The 17,011-nt window shown below is 40.2% G+C and overlaps 1 long non-coding RNA gene across 1 annotated transcript in view; it reads left to right on the top strand.

Annotated features, from left to right (window-relative positions):
* LOC105086348 (uncharacterized) overlaps positions 1-17,011 on the top strand; it is a 56,816-nt gene that overhangs the window by 19,491 nt on the left and 20,314 nt on the right. The window contains exon 3 of the long non-coding RNA XR_004140438.2: positions 11,193-11,368. This is a non-coding gene — a long non-coding RNA (uncharacterized LOC105086348). The remainder of the gene's footprint in view (positions 1-11,192; positions 11,369-17,011) is intronic.

Here is a 17,011-nt window from a genome sequence, read left to right as displayed (position 1 = left end):
CTATCTCATCAAGTACATGCATGGTAAGCACTAATATTATCCCTATTGTACAGATGGGAAAATATGTAGAGAACTTAAGTAATTTGTCCAAGGTCACAAAGTTAGTAAGTGGGAGAGCCAGACATCCTGGCTGCAGTCTGGGTGATTAACCCCCATGCTACATGCTATATCTCTACAAGGGACTGTTGTGAGGGTTAAATGAAATAAAGAAAGAGGTGCTTGGCACAGTTCATAGCCCAGAACCACTCAATGTGAGAAAGCCATTATTTTGTGGAAGTGCTCTGGTACAGAGACTTTTATCCCAAGTGCCACTGGGAGGCAGTATTGCCATTCAGTTAGTTACCCCTTGTGATTTCATCCTTGTGGGTACAAAATCTCTTTGTCCTTCAAGCTTTACACTATCTACCATCCTCTTTACATTTACTACTTATATTTACTATCAACCTCTTTGTGTAATCTGTCAGGCCTAGGTCTCTCTCCCCAAGTTCTTTGCAGATTTGGACACTTACGGACTTCATTATTCTGGATATTTTTTACTATGTAAAAGAATGATCTGTTTTCTTGTAGTAACTCAGTGAAAAAGAGTATGAAAATGAATATATGTATATTCATGTATGACTGAAGAATTGTACTATACACCAGAAACTGACACATTGTAAACTGACAATAACTCAATTAAAAAAAAAAGAATGATCTGTTTGGTGAAGATATGGTTCATTCAGTCACTCTTTAACTTACTCATTTATTTCACAAACAATTAATGAAAATTTGTGTTGGATATTTAGCAAGGCTCTGGGGAGAAATTTTAATGACATGATTTCTGCTTCCGAGAAATTAGTCTAGTGGGGCAACTGACACAAATCAAAAAGTATAATGAAGTGTTATAGATGAATTTATAATCCAGCTGTCCATTGGTGTCAGCATTTGTTTTTAATGCTTGGACACGATTGGCACAGGGAGCACAGACACAAGAGTGTAAATGGCGTGGTACTTTCAGGACGCTGCCAATAATAGTTCCAGATGGTCAGAACTCAGACTTCAAGGGAAGGCATAGTAAGAGATGAGACTAAGAGGCAAGCTATGGCCAGAGCATTGCATGCCAAGCTAGAGAGTGTGGAAATAAAATTTATTCGTCTTACAGTTTTATTCAGCTTTGGTTAAAATTAAAATGAGAAGTCTTGGGAGTAAATATTCTTGAAACAAGTAAGTTGAAAAAAAATTTTAAATTGAAGTATCGTTGATTTATAATGTATTAGTTTCTGGTGTATAGCAAAGTGATTCAGTTATATATTCTTTTTCATATTCTCTTTTGTTATGGTTTATTACAGGATATTGAATATAGTTTCCAGTACTATTTGGTAGGACCTTGTTGTTTATTTATATATAATGGTTTGTATCTGACTAATCCCAAATTCCTAATTTATCTCTCCTCCAACCCCTTCCCCCTTTGGCAACCATAAATTTGTTTTCTATGTCTGTGAGTCTGTTTCTGTTTTGTAAATAAGTTCATTTATATCTTATTTTAGATTCCGCATATAAGTGATATCATGATATTTGCCTTTCTCTGTCTGACTTACTTCACTTAGTATGATAATCTCTAGATCCATCCATGTTGCTGCAAATGGCATAATCTCATTCTTTTTTATGGCTCAGTAGTATTCCATTGTGTGTATGTGTATGTGTCTATCTATTTATCTATCTATATCTTCTTTATCCACTTATCTGTTGGTGGACATTTAGATTGCTTCCATGTCTTGGCTATTGTAAATAATGCTGCTATGAACATTGGGGTGCATGTATCTTTTCGAATTGGAGTTTTCTCTGGATGTACACCCAGGAGTGGGATTGCTGGACCATGTGGTAAATCTATTTTTAGTTTTTTAAGGAACCGCCATACTGTTTTCCATAATGGCTGCAACAGTGTAGGAGAGTTCGCTTTTCTCCACACCCTCTTCAGCATTTATTATTGGTAGACTTTTTGATGATTGCCATTCTGACAGGTGTGAAGTGATACCTCATTGTAGTTTTGATATTCATTTCTCTAATAATTAACAGTATTGAGCATCTTTTCACATGCCTCTTGGTCATCTGTATGTCTTCTCTGGAGAAATGTCTTTTTAGGTCTTCTGCCCATTTTATGATAGAATTGTTTGTTTTTTTGTTATTGAGTGGTATGAGCTGTTTGTATATTTTGGAAATTAAGGTCTTGTCTCAACATTTGCAATTATTTTCTCCCAGTCCATAGGTTGTCTTTTCATTTTGTGTGTGTGTATATATATATACATACAGTGGAATATATATATATATATTTATAAATATATATATTTATTGAAGTATATTCAGTTTACAATGTTGTGTCAATTTCTGGTGTACAGCATAATACTTAAGTCATATATGAACATACTCATTTTCATTTTCATATTCTTTTTCACCATAGGTTACTGCAAGATATTGAATATAGTTTCCTGTTCATTTTGTTTATGGTTCCCTTTGCTGTGCAAAAACTTATAAATTTGACTAGGTTCCATTTGTTTATTTTTGCTTTTATTTCTTTTGCCTTGGGAGACTGACCTAGGAAAACATTGCTATGATTTTTGTCAGAGAATGTTTTGCCTGTGTTCTCTTTTAGGAATTTTATGGTGTCATGTCTTATATTCAAGTCATTACAACATTTTGAGTTTATTTTTGTGTATGGTATGAAAGAGTGTTCTAACTTCATTGATTTACATGTAGTTGTCCAGCTTTCCCATCACAACTTGCTGAAGAGGCTGTCTTTACTCCATTGTATGTTCTTGCCTCCTTTGTCAAAGATTAATTGACTGTTAAGTGTCTGGGTTTATTTCTGGGCTCTCTATTCTATTCCATTGATCCAAATGTCTGTTTTTGTGCCAATACCACACTGTTTTGATTACTATAGCTCTGTAGTATTGTCTAAAGTCTGGGAGGGTTATGCCTCCAGCTTTGTTATTTTTCCTCAGGATTGCTTTGGCAGTTCTGGACCTTTTATGGTTACATATAAATTTTAGGATTATTTGTCCTAGTTCTGTGGAAAATATCACGGGTAGTTTGATAGGGATTGCTTTGGGTAGTACGTCTATTTTAGTAAGTTGAAGATGTGAAGCACTCCTGTGCTAGTTATTTTCCTCTGCTGTAAGATAAGAGAAGATCAGAGAATATATGTTGATAGCATAATAAACTCTCTATCATAATAAAATAAAAGGGAGACTATCTAGGTGGGGCCATGGTCATATTTAAGTTTAATTAGGATAGGTTTTGTCTCTTGTTATCATAAACTACTGAAAAGTAGTGAAGAATACCCTCATATTTGTTTAAATGCCAGTGTTTTAGTGTGCACTGCGGTCTGACCTGAGCCTTCGCGAGCCCCGGAAGCCCTTGCGGCCGAGTAGAAGTTGGTGCCGGGCTCCGGGAGCGGGCTTTCCCTTTGCTACCTGCGCCCAGGCTGAAAGTCAGCAGCCACTTTCTCTTTCTTTAGATTTCTCTGTATATGGAGACACTCGGGCCGAAAACACCTTAGACTCAGAAACTAATGCTGTGTATAGCGTGCTTTATTTGTACAGTTTAAAACTGGGGCATGTAGATTACTTACACATTATGTCTATTAGAGGCCAAGATTTCTGTTTCAGAATTCTTTATAAGAAATGAATCTACTGTGACTGTACTTTTTTTTTTGGTAATTCAGAAGTTCATTTCTGCAAACTATACTTTTTTTGAGCCAGGCAGTTCAGTTACTATAGTATCATTGTGGTTTATGTCACTGGTTGTCTTATCTCCCTGGAAGTATTTTTCTCTTCATCTCTAAAGAGTTAATTTTAAAGATTCTTTTCTTGACGAGGTTGATATGGGAATAACTGATGTCAGTCAATTTTACTTGCCTTTGTGAGTCACTGGAAAATACTCTGTGTAGCTCAAGAGTCCATTTAGGAGTTTAAATGTTCTTGTGTCTGTTTTTTTGTTTGTTTGTTTACATATTCTTTTTCATTAAAAATAATTACAAGATGTTGAATATAGTTCCTTGTGCTGTACAGAAGAAATTTGTTTTTATCTTTAATATTTGCAAATCGCAAACTCCCAAATTTATCCCCTCCCCCAACCATAACATTGTTTACTATGTCTGTGAGTGTGTTTTCAGATAAGTTCATTAGTGTCTTCTTCATTCTTTTTTTAGATTCCACATATGAGTGCTGTCATATGTTATTTTTCTTTCTCTTTCTGGGTTACTTCACTTAGAATGACAATCTCTAGGTCCATCTATGTTGCTGCAAGTGGCATTATTTTTCTTTTTTATGGCCTAGTAGTATTCCACTGTATAAATATGCCACAGCTTCTTTATCCAGTCATCTGTCGATAGACATTTAGGTTGCTTCCATGTCTTGGCTATTGTAAATAGTGCTGCTATGAATATTGGGGTGCATGTGTCTTTTCGAATTAGAGTTTCTTCTGGATATGTGCCCAGGAGTGGGATTACTGGATCATAGAGTAAGTCTATTTTTAGTTTTTAAAGGAATCTCCATACTGTTTTCCATAATGGCGGCACCAAACTACATTCCCACCAGCAGTGTAGGAGGGTTCCCTTTTCAACACACTTTCTCCAGCATTTATCATTTGTGGACTTTTGAATGATGGCTATTCTGACTGGTGTGAGGTGATACCTCACTGTAGTTTTGATTTGCATTTCTCTCATAATAAACGATATTGAGCATTTTCTCATGTACCTATTGGCCATTTGTATGTCTTCATTGGAGAATTGCTTTTTTAGGTCTTCTGCCCATTTTTGGGTTGGATTGCTTGTTTTTTTGTTATTAAACGGTATGAGCTGTTTATACGTTCTGGAAATTAAGCCTTTGTCAGTCTTGTATATGTTGTTGATTTTCATCTTAAAAGGTGTTGCTGCTGATTGTTTTTCTTGTTACATTGTGTGGCTTAAAAGCCAGGTGTGTGCCCTGCAGGTATTTTCTCAGATTGAGCATTCTTTTATGATTCCTGGTTACTAGGAGCAGCTACTGTTGGCAGAGCCCATGACAGATTCACACACCCTTGTAAGACTGATTCTTTGCCTGAAAAACAGGTCAAATTATTTTAATAGGTCAACATGAATGTCTAGTACCTACATCTTTAGTTGGCAGTTGTGTTTTAGCATGTGTAAATCATCTGTAGCTCATTAGGGATGCAAATATTTAACGTGGTTTTGGATACATACAGTTCAGGGGAAAGATACGCTGAGGTTATGGTTCTGTGCCAGTGAACTGGCTGTTCTCCAGGTCGTGTTGGTGATCGGCTCTCCACTTCCACATGTCGTTAATCATTTTCAGACCACTCAGGGGGCTAGATTTGATCTCTGTGGTGGGTCAGATAACAAAGCAGTATCCCAGGAGGTTTGGCCATGGTCTCTGCTTTGTAGGACTTTCAGCTCAGTTTCTAGTCAAATGGGAACTCAAATATGTTAAGTGTTGATATTTATGGAGTGAATTCCGTGGCTCAGGAGCTTTGCTAAGTGGTTTGGTGGATTATCCCAGTTCTCACACCAACCCTTTGAAATGGGTACTTGCCTTTCCCCGTTCAGAGAGACTTGGAAGCAGGGGCACAGAAGACTGAATTAACTTGCCCAAGGCTCCGTCAGTGTGAGGACTGAGACTGAAGCCCCGCTGCATGATTTCAGTGCTCTTGCTCTCTCCATGGTTGCCCTTCATTGCAAGCAAGACTCAACAAAATGCTGGAAGAGATAGGCTGAGAGATGTGGCCTCAGAGGTCCATGTCTTCCTCAATTATAAGTGTAATGTAAAATTACCCAAACTCTGGAAAATCGTTTTTTTTTTTTTTTAACACACTCTCATCCTACTACTCCAATAAACTTTTTTCTTGTGTTTTTTTTTAAATGCACTTTCATATGTTTCATAAGTTTATTGAAAGCTATAGGGCCTATCCCAATTGGAGGCCATTAATCAGTAAAAATTCTGTTTATATTTTTTACGATTTCTGATACCCGAGTAGCTATTTTATAAACTGTAGTAAACGAGTAGGTGATTGTGTTGAAATTCATTGTCCCATTTTAATCTTTGACAAGTACTTCGCACATCGTGTTCTCAGAATGTCTCCATGAGGATGCGCCGTTGGGACAAGTGGCTGCATCAGTCGGTGTCACCTCCCTGTCATCACTGTTTTGGAGACTTCTGTTCTCCTCCCTGGCTGCTGACATTGGGTTTTTGTGCCTTCTTTTTCTCAGACTGTGCCTGCCTTTCTGTTGGAGAGTGACAGACGCACCTTGGAAACTGCACTGTGGTCCTCAGCCCTCCCCAGTCTCCTTCAAGAAAAATGAGTGTCCCTGCCTCAGGCTGTGGGTCCCTTAGCCACATTTGCAGGGTCTTCCTGCTCCCCACCCCTTGCCTGGGGTGTGCACTTGGGGACAGGGCTGGTGCACACAGGGCTGCCTTCCCTTCCTTGTAGTCCAGCCTTGAGTAGGACCAGATCCCGCATGTCATCCTCCCATGGTCTTGAGTCCTCTAAGCTGTAGGAGACTGAAATTTGTGTCTCCCAGCCATTCTGCATCAGTCAAGGCAGACACCAGGCCGACAGCTTAGCTTTCTCCATCCATCACCATTCCTCATGTTTTGTGAGTGACTACGTGCTCTTGAGTGTTTCCTGGGATGCTTTCTGCGCCTTCATGTGGCTCTGCCTCAGTTCAGTTGTGCCCTTGCTGTCTCACATTTAGGGTTGTTCCAGGGTCGCCTGGAGTAAGGGTGACCGAACTCCTCCCTGCACCTCCAGCCTCTCAGTCTCCTGCCCTTGTCGTCTGGCTTCCACACGGGTGGTGGATTGTTCAGATCCAGGTCTATCAGGTGGTTTCTCTTTCAAAACTTGTAGTGTTTTCCCTCGTGTAGACCAGAGGAAGTCAGTCCCATAGCAGGACACGCGAGCCCTGCCCTCCTCTGGCCACTGTCCCGTCCCCTTCCTCTTGCATAAGCTGTCCAAGCAGGTTTTATTATGCTGCTGTGCTTTTACACGTACTTTTCCCCCACTTTATTGACTTTTCACCTCCTAACTAGCCTGGTTAACTCATCCTCACCCTTCAGGACTCACTTCCTCTTTTCCGAGTTCATTGACTTTCCTGGGCAGCAGTGTCACTGCGACCTCACACGTCCCTCTCCCGTGGCACCTGCCACCCCACCCTGTACTTACCGTGTGTCTTCCCCTGCAGTGCCCAGGACCAGGAACCACGTCTCACTGGTTGCCCCAGTGCCTGGCTTCCTGCCTGCTCTGTGCTTAGGCACACAGCAAAAGGTTGTCAACTAAATTAATCAGTGACTTTGGAAGCTAACTTTGGCCACTAGGTAGATGGTGACCCTCTAGGCGGAGATGGGGAGAGCAGGTTTGGGGAAAATATGTACTCAGTTTAGGTCTTGTTGAAATTGAGTTCTCATACAACGTCCAAGTCGAGGTGTATTGGTCATGTGTCCTGCATTTGTCGTTCATTCATGCTATAGGTGATAACTGACCCAGGAAGACTCTGTAGATGTAGACGAGACTCTTCTAAAATTTACGCGGTGCTGGGGCAATTGGACATCACTACTTCAAAAAAATAAATAAACTGTTCACTCAGTGTGGATCACAGACTTACACATAAAATGTGAAACTATAATTTTAGGAAAAATTTAGAAGAAAATCTTTGGTAGGTAGATTTCTTAATGCTGATGCCAAAAGCACCATCTAGAAGGGGAAACTGAATAAATTCAGCTTCATTAAAATTAAGTACTTTTGCTCTGTGATGGACCCTGTTAAAAAGAAGGAAACCAAGCTGCAGAGTGGGAGAACATATTTGCAGACAACATCTCTGACAAACATGGAATCAATATACAATTATTAAAGAAATATCTGACATTCTTTTTTCTCATTAAGTCTTAAAAATCCAGTAGGTGTTTCACCTTGGAGCACCTCGATGTGGACTAGCCGTGTGTCAGGACTCGTGGCTGCTGCTGACATAGTACAGCTCTGTAGGTTTCTGGGTTAAGAAGAATAGTTTTTTTAAGTTATTGAATTTATAGAAATAGTAACCCATGCGGGCCTGAGTTAGTACACTTTTGAAATACTGTATGTTGCTCATGTTATAAAGAAAGTTGTGAGTCTAGATGTCTCCAAGGTGTTGGTGAGACTAAGTTTTTAAAACATTTTGGAAGAGTTAAGTTACCAGTTATCACTAATGGTTTTGAGGGACCTTCAGGGACAAAATGGAGGAGATATGTTGGAACTTGCTGACTGAGGTCCCAGGACATGTAAGGTGTTAATTATTTTAGAAAGAGTTCTCCGTGATGGATAGCCTCTAATGAATTAAGGTTCATTGATGTATGTTATCACACGTATTAAGCCCTTCTGGTGTGATCATCTTATAAAGAAATGAAGACTAGAATGTGTTCTTCCCCAAATCCTAGCATATGTGCTTTGATACATCAAAATTGATTCGTGACATTGTAAATCAACTACGCTTCAATAAAAATTAAAAAAAAAAGATTCTTGAACTATTAATGCTTATTTCTTTAAAGCCTTTTAGTTATTTACTCAAGAGCCATGGTATTACATTTGATCACCCCTATGGACACTGCAAAGTTTTCAGCATGAAGTTACTTTCACACTATTCTAATTTAACATTTACCTTAAAATAAAACTCTTGTTTTAATTAGTATAGTCTAACAAATCTAGGCCATCTTTTATAAAGGTAACCATAAAACATTAATATAGTTTCAAAGCAGTACTTTGTAACTTAGGTGCTAGTTTTTTGTTATTCTCCCAAAACCAGATTAACACTGTTGTAGAGAGGATTTGTTGATTAAAGGCTGAGTACATTTCTTTTTAACCTCCTTGATGGAGTAAACAGTCTGACGTTCTGACCACTATTGTTCGTATGTTACATACCAGCCCCTGTGCTGGATGCTGAGAATGGAGCCCCCAGACCCCTTCTCTGAGGCGGTCTTCAAGTTAGGGAAGTCACATAATACATCTGTTAAAAGTAGCTGGCAGTATTTTATTTTTTCTAAAACGTGTAAAAGCTTTACAAATAATGATATCTGACCATGGGCTCTGAAGATTTCAAGTTTAAAATGATGAAAGGAAATTTAAAATTTTTGAATTACAGTATTTTAAAAATAGTAGGTATTTACATCTGGTAAAATATTCAAAAGGGACAAATAGCCTCCCTTTCAGACCTGGTACTTAGAGCCATCTGTTCCTTTCCCCTTTGGGCAGCTTTCTTGGAAGTCCCTCCAGAGATTGTTTGTATATACATAAGTGTTGTGTACTGTATTGCATCCTCCACCCCCCAACTTTTTGTGGGGGGAGCCACTATGCGTATTGTGGTATACTATAGGCACTCCTCTGTGCTTTTTTTTTTTTTTAATGGAGGTTCTGGGGATTGAACCGAGGGCCTCCTGAGTGCTAAGCATGCACTCTGCCACTGGCCACACCTAGCCCCTTGTACTTTGTTTTTTAACTTAACAATTGATCTTAGAGGGTTTTTTTGCATCCCATTTATTTATTCTTTTAAATTGAAGTATAGTTGATTTACAAGTTGTGTTAGTCTTTGGTGTAAAGCATAGTAATTCAGTTATACATATATATTCTTTTTCATTATAGGCTATTACAAGCTATTGAATATAGTTCCCTGTGCTATACAGTAGGACCTTGTTTATCTATTTTGTTATAGTACTTTGTATTTGCTAATCCCAAACTCTCAATTTATCCTCCCCCTCCTTTCCCCTCTGGTGACCATAAGTTTGTTTTCTATGATTGTGAGTCTATTTCTGTTTTGTAAATAAGTTCACTTGTGTCATTTTTTTTATAGATTCCACGTATAAGTGATATCATATGATATTTGTCTTTCTTCTTTGTCTTGACTTACTTCACTTAGTATGACAGTCTTTAGTTCCATTCATGTGGCTGCAGATGGCATTATTTCATTCTTTTTTAATGGCTGAGTAGTATTCCATTGTATAAATATACCACAACATCTGTATCCATTCATCTGTCCATTTAGGTTGCTTCCATGTCTCAGGTATTATAAATAGTGCTACAATGAACATTGGGGTGCATGTGTCTTTTCGAGTTAAGAGTTCCCTCTGGATATATGCCTAGGAGTGGGATTGCTGGATCATAGGCTAACTCTATTCTCAGTTTTTTAAGGAATCTCCATACCGTTTTCCATAACAGCTGCACCAAACTACATTACCACCAGCAGTGTAGGAAGGTTCCCTTTTCTCCACAGCCTCTCCAGCATTTATTGTTTGTGGACTTCTGAATGGTGGCCATTCTGACTGGTGTGAGGTGATCCCTCATTGTAGTTTTGATTTGCATTTCTCTGATAATTAGTGATACCGAGCATTTTCTCATGTGCCTTTTGGCCATCAGTATGTCTTCACTGAAGAAATGTTTGTTTAGGTCTTCTGCCCATTTTTGGATTGGGTTGTTTGTTTTTTTGTTGTTAAGTTGTATGAGCTGTTTATATATTCTGGAGATTAAGCCTTTGTCAGTCACATCCTTTGCAAATATTTTCTCTCATGCCATAAGTTGTCTTTCTGTTTGTTTATGGTTTCCTTTGCTGTGCAAAAGGAAATTAGGTCCCATTTGTTTATTTTTGCTTTTATTTCTCTTGCTTGGGTAGACTACCCTAGGAGAACATTGCTAAAATTTATGTCAGAGAATGTTTTTGTTTTGCTTGTTTTCTTCTAGGAAGTTTATAGAATCTTATCTTATGTTTAAGTGTTTAAGCCATTTTGAGTTTGTTTTTGTGTGTGGTGTGAGGGAGTGGTCTAACTTCACTGATTTACACGCAGCTGTCCAGTTTTCCCGACACCGCTTGCCGAAGAGACTGTCTTTTCTCCATTGTATATTCTTACCTCCTTTATTGAAGAGTAATTGAAGATTAATTGACCATAGGTGGGTTGGAGATTGTTTTATGCTGCTACCCGAAGAAATTCTTCATTCTTTCTTACAACTGCTTGGAGAGAATAGAATTATTAAATCATCCCCGAAGGCTTAACACAGTAGGGTTAGCTATTGTCACAGTGAATGGACTTAGTGCTTTTTTTTTTTGAATACAGAGATCAGAAATTTCCTTTAGAATTGTTAAACTAGATGGTTTTTATTATATGTTGGGAAAATCTTAAGCCTTTTTTTTCTCTGTTTTTCAGATACCTGGACAGCTAAATGGAGTCTGAGCAACTGTTCCATGGAGGCTCCTATAGAAACAGCTACAACAGCATCACCCGTGTGAGCGGCGACGAGGAGCTCTCAGACGGGGCAGGTGTCATTATGGACTTCCAGACTTCTGAAGATGACAGTTTGGTAGACAGGGATGCAGCAGCCGGTAAGTTGGCGTCATGCTCCTGCTGTGCGTGGTTGTGGACACTTACTGACGAGTATATACAGTGTTGTGCTGCAGTTATGTTTTGGGGTTATGGTGATTCATGTAACGTACATTTAACCTTTTTAAAATGTCCAGTTCATTGGCATTGAGTACATTCACAATGTTATCCATCTACCACTTGTGTCTAGCTCTAAAACATTTTCATTATCCCAAAAGAAGACCTTTTATTTGGGTAAACTTTAAAATTTAAATATAACATAATACAGAGAGGTGTTCAACTGTAATTGGGGTTTTCAGAAAAACAGAACAAATTGGATCTATATATAGAGACATAGAGAAAGAGATTTATTATGAAAGATTGGTTCACGTGATTAGGGAGGCTGAAAAGTCCCACAATCTGCCATCTGCAGACTGAGGGCCCCAGAAAGCTGGTGGTGTAATTCCAGTCCAAACCTACAGGCCTGAGAACCAGGGGAGCCCATGACGTAAGTCCCAGTCCGAGTCTCAGGCCCACGTCCGGGAGGGCTGATGTCCAGGACAGGACAAGGTAATGTCCAGCTTAAGCAGGCAGCAAGCTCACCTTTCCTCTGCCTTTGTGCTCTGGTCAGATCTTCAGCTGATTGGATGTTGCCCGCTTACATTGGTGAGGGCGTCTTTTTTAGTGTTCCGATTCAGATGCTAATCTCTTCTGGAAAGACCCTACAGACACACACAGAAATAATGTTTTACTAGCTGTCTGGGCACCCTGTAGCCCAGTCAAGTTGACATGTGAGATTACAACAGTCATCACATCACAAGTGCAGAAATTAGTGAATTCCTACAAAGTGAACACACTTATATAACTCCCCCTCCATCCAGAAAAAAAAATTACCATTTCCCCCAGAATCCTCCCTTGTTCCCTCTTCCAATTTCAAAGGTAACTGTTACTTTGATTTCTGTCACCATAGATTAGTTTTGCAGGTATTTGAACTTTATATAAATGGAATTATATTACATACACTCTTGAGTCTGGTGTCATTTACTTATGTTTTTGATTCACTGTGTTGTTAAGCGTAGCAGTAGTTAATGAACTTCCGTGACCATGTAGTTTGCCATTGTGTAAATATGCTCGGTTTATCTATTCTATCCATCATATATTGTTAATGGATATTTACGTTTTTTTAAAATTTTGCCTATTAATAATAATGCTGCTCAGAATTTTCACATGCATTTATTTTCGTTCACATCATGAACACCATTCTGTGGGATTTATACCTCAGAGTGGCATTCTTAGATGACAGGTGTGTGGGTCTCAGCACTGCCGGACTCTGTTGAAGGCAGTTCTGAAGTGGCTGTGGCCGGTACATTCTGACGGCAAGCAGTGTGGGAGAGTTCTGCCTGCTCCGCGTCTTCACCAGGACTTGACATTATCAGTTTTTAAAATTTTGGCTATTCTAGTGTGAGTGCAGTAACCTCACATTTTGGTTTTAATTTACATTTGCCTAGTGATTGATGAGTTTGAGTGCTTTTTGTATGTTGATTGGCTTTTTAGATAGCCTCTTTCTTCTGGCCTGTTTTATAAGAGTTTACACCGTCTGATTGTGAGTCCTTTGTTAGATAATTGTATTGTGAGTGTCCTCTCTCTCCGTGCTATGCCTTTTCACTCCTAATGGAATCTATTTATGAAGATGCTATCAGTTTTAATGAACCCCAATTACTCTTTTCCTTTTTCTGTTCTGTTTAAGATGGCTTCTCATACCTCAGGGTCATGAAGATATTCTCTCGTTTTCCTCTAGAAGTTTTATTTTTTGTGTCTTTCACATTTAGGTTTGTAATCTACCTGCAGTTTTATATGTTTTATATAGTAGTCAGTATCTGCAAATCCCAAAGTCCCAATTTATCCCTGCCCATCGCCTTTCCCTCCTGGTAACCATAAGTTTGTTTTCTATGTCTATGAGTCTGCTTCTGTTTTATAAAGAAATTCATTTGTCTATTTTTTTTAGATTCCACATGTAAGTGACGTCACTTGGTGTTTTTCTTTCTGTGCCTGACTTACTTCACTGAGAATGACAATCTCCAGGCCCATGCATGTTGCTGCAGATGGCACAACTTCATTCTGTTTATGGCCAAGTAGTATTCCATTGCATGTATATATATACACACATATCTGGATCACCTGTGGGTCTTTGTCTGTTGCGTCTTTTTCTCTTGGCTCTCAGTCCTGGCCCTGACTCCACATGGGCTCTGCAGATTTTTATCGAATGCTGGATATTGTGTGCATGTAATTACAGGTGCTCTGGATGACGGCATCTTCACCATAGTGTATTTAGTTTTTTTCCCTTGGCAGACAGGTAGTCTAGGAGCAAATTCCAGTGATCCCATCAGATGCAGAGACTTTGCAGCATGGTTTCAGACTTTCTGAGGGTGAACCTTTTTGGTTCACTTTATTTTTAGGGCATAGCCCTTAAGGATTTTAGTAGAAAGCCTCATGTGTTTCCCAAGAACCTTTCTCTCTGTCAGGCCCTGGAGTTCAGTTCCTGTCTTGCTGGCGTTTTGAGACTGATGGCAGCTCTGTTCCTCATTTCAGTCTCTTAAACACCGCCCTGTGCTTAGTTTCTCAGCCCCTTGCTCATGAAGTTTAGGAATTGTAAATATTTTCAGGGAAAAGCATCATGGCATGAACTGTTCTGTCTCTTCTCCAGGATGTTGGCCGTTCAAGTCCCCTGGCCTTGGTGGTTCTGTCTCCGTGACCCAAGAGCCTGGCGCAGGCTCTCGGTCTGACTTTCCGCTGGGCCTCTGAGTCCCTGTGATGTGAACCAGGAAGTGGCTCAGGGCGCACGGTGGCTGAGGCTGCTGGCTTGACCCGTTTCACTTCTTTTCACGACGTTGGCGCTGCCTTGTGTGCTCTCTGGCTCTTTTGAATGTTCTTTGATTTAGAAAAAACAACAAGAACAGTATTTTGCTGTTATTAGTCATTTGCTTTCTTCATTCTTGATGGATTTCCCCCCCTAATTTCAATTACAACGTTATAAACCAGATAAACACATGTATTCATCATTTGGAAACTCAGGCAAAATTTAGCAGCATCCATCTTTCTGAGCTCGAGGAGCTCCTTGGCCCTTTGCTTGCAGCAGAGAATTAACGCAGGGTGGTGGGCAAACGCGGGGGGACCAGGCTCTGTCCAGCTTCCCACAATGCCAGCCAGTGTTGGTGATGTCTTCATTCGCGGTTTCCCATAGGAGAGGGCGGCGAGGAGGAAGGCAGGGGCATGGGTGCAAAGAAGGGTCTTCTTTTGTTCTTTTTCTTATCAAGGGATGTAATTTTCCTGGAACCCAGTCTGTAGACTTCCTCTTACTCACTGGCCAGAATCGGGTTGCATGCCCACACCTAGGCTGATCGCCCACACGGAGGGGTGGGGTTACTGACTGGTGAGAAGAATCACGACGTGTTCCCTGGAATTAGGCACATTACCAGCCAAACAAAATTAAGGTTCTGTTAGCAAGGGAGAAGTTGGAGTGACTGTAGGGTGAGCAGCCGTTGGTGTTTTCCACAGCGAGCCTGACCTCAGAGGTAGCCTCGCTGAAGGTACAAGACGTGTAACAGCAGTTGACGGTGACTGTGCAAGTGCTATGCTGGGTGGTACAGATCCTAGATATCACATCTTGAGAAAGGGATGTAGTTAGATACCTCTTTAGAACTGGGAAGAGTGTCTAGAAGGGGAGATGACGCATGAAGGCCCAGCAGTAGGAGAAGTCATCGTGTCGTAAGGCAGTGCGTGTCCTTCTGTAAGACAGTGACACCTGGCTCCCAGCAAAGCCGACGTGGTTCCCTTCATGGCCGCTGGGAAGGGAACATCCTGGGAGTGGGGGCCTCACATGAGACCTCCTGGCCTGGGCGAGGGGAACTCATTTCTGTGTCTGTCAGTGTCTGTGGGGCGTGGAAGTGCACAGTAGGACAAGCAGTTGGGTATGAAATAGTCTTTTATGACTCAGTACCTCTTTAAACATCAACAAATAAGAAATAATTACTGGAAAGAACAGACAGTGTTTTGGCATTTGTGTTGAATGGAAATCTTATGGTCCTTGGCTTTCCAGTTGCAGACCTGGATTTACATCTCGGCTCTGCCAGTTACTAGCTCCATGACCTCCGTGAGTCACTTAGCTTTCGTTTTTTCCTCTTCGACCAGTAGGGGCACTCCTGTCTTCCGTGTTTCTTTCCCTTTGGGTATGTTAGACTCTGCCCACCCTCCAACCCCGACTCAAGCAGTTTCCTTTGAATTTAGCATTCGAGCGAGGTGTCAGGAACATTTCCAGTAGCATAAAAAGGACACAGCTCTGCAGCTAAACCTTGACTCTGGGTCAGGGCTTAGGTTGTAGAGATAAACCACTTTGGATTCCACTGGCCCCATTAGCTAACTGAGTTATTTACATGCTGCGTAGCTCTTGGTTTGAAGCTCACTTAAAGAGATGGGCCTACGGATCTCAAAAATGAAATCATCTCATTGGCTCAGAGTGAATACTAAATAATCCAGAACACACTGTGATTAAAAAATACCAATTACTGTGAATAATGACAAGTTGTCAATATCTAAAATTTAAACTAGTGAAAAGCTGAAAAAGTAGACCTGATATGTATTTATATTAAGTATATAGAGTGAGTCACTTGAGTCTGTAATTCATGTCCTTTAGAAAACGCAGGAATTTTCATTACAGGTAGCAGGAAGAGAGGGCCAAGATTCTGTTGTCAGAGTTGTATTCATGAAAGAGAACCACACGGTTCTTGCTTCATTGAAAAGGAAACACACGAGTGTGCACCTGCACAGCTCCAGCGTTATTCTTAGGGAGAGCTGTCTCCCCGGAAGTAAGGAAAAGGAGAGTCAGCCGCCTGTCTCGCAGATTAACTTCCAGTGATTAGCTTGTGTTGATCATGGTAATGAATTTAAAATTCAGATTATTGTATCCCTTCTTACCACGTGTGCAGTGTGAGCAGCATGACTTCCTTGCTGTTTCCAGAGTCACTCCCAGGGTTTCAGGTCACCAACGTGGTGAGGGGGACAGCGGCGTTGAGAGAGCCCACTCTTCTTGCTTCGGTTTCCTGTCTGTAGGTGACCTTTACCCAAACTTTGGAAATACGTCACATGTAAGGTGTTGTGTCTTTTTTCCAGAATCTTGGGGCACATGATAACTTGGAGTGGAATCGAGAGACATTACATAGATTGTTCATTCTGTGTCACACCCTGAGCCTCAGAATTCGGAGACCACGCGTGTGGCATACTGAGCTATGAGGTGGATTGTTCTAAACAGGGTCCTGTGACCCTTCCATCTCTGTCAAAACCTAACTTCCCTTCTGAGCTATTACAAGAGATCCCAGCGTTTTCATTTGAATGTCTGTTGTTCGAGTTAGCTTTATTCACAATGTTTGTGATTTTATTGGTTGCATTCCCTTCTGGGTGGTGAACTTGTAAATACTGTCTACAGGAGGAGAGGCTCTGGCGAAGTGGATGCAGAGGGACCAGGCCAGAAGCTGCAGTTATTGTTATTTTTAATTGAATTAATAAAGGATTGAGATTTTTCTTTTAATTTTTAATATGGTAAATATTGATAGCTGTAACCTACGTTAAAAAAAAAACTTGTTAGAGTCCTCAATAATCTTTTAAGAACAGAA

This window comes from Camelus dromedarius, chromosome 11, assembly GCF_036321535.1.
Source record: "Camelus dromedarius isolate mCamDro1 chromosome 11, mCamDro1.pat, whole genome shotgun sequence".
In the NCBI taxonomy this organism is placed as follows: Eukaryota; Metazoa; Chordata; class Mammalia; order Artiodactyla; family Camelidae; genus Camelus; species Camelus dromedarius.
This window is presented reverse-complemented; position numbering and strand designations above follow the sequence as displayed.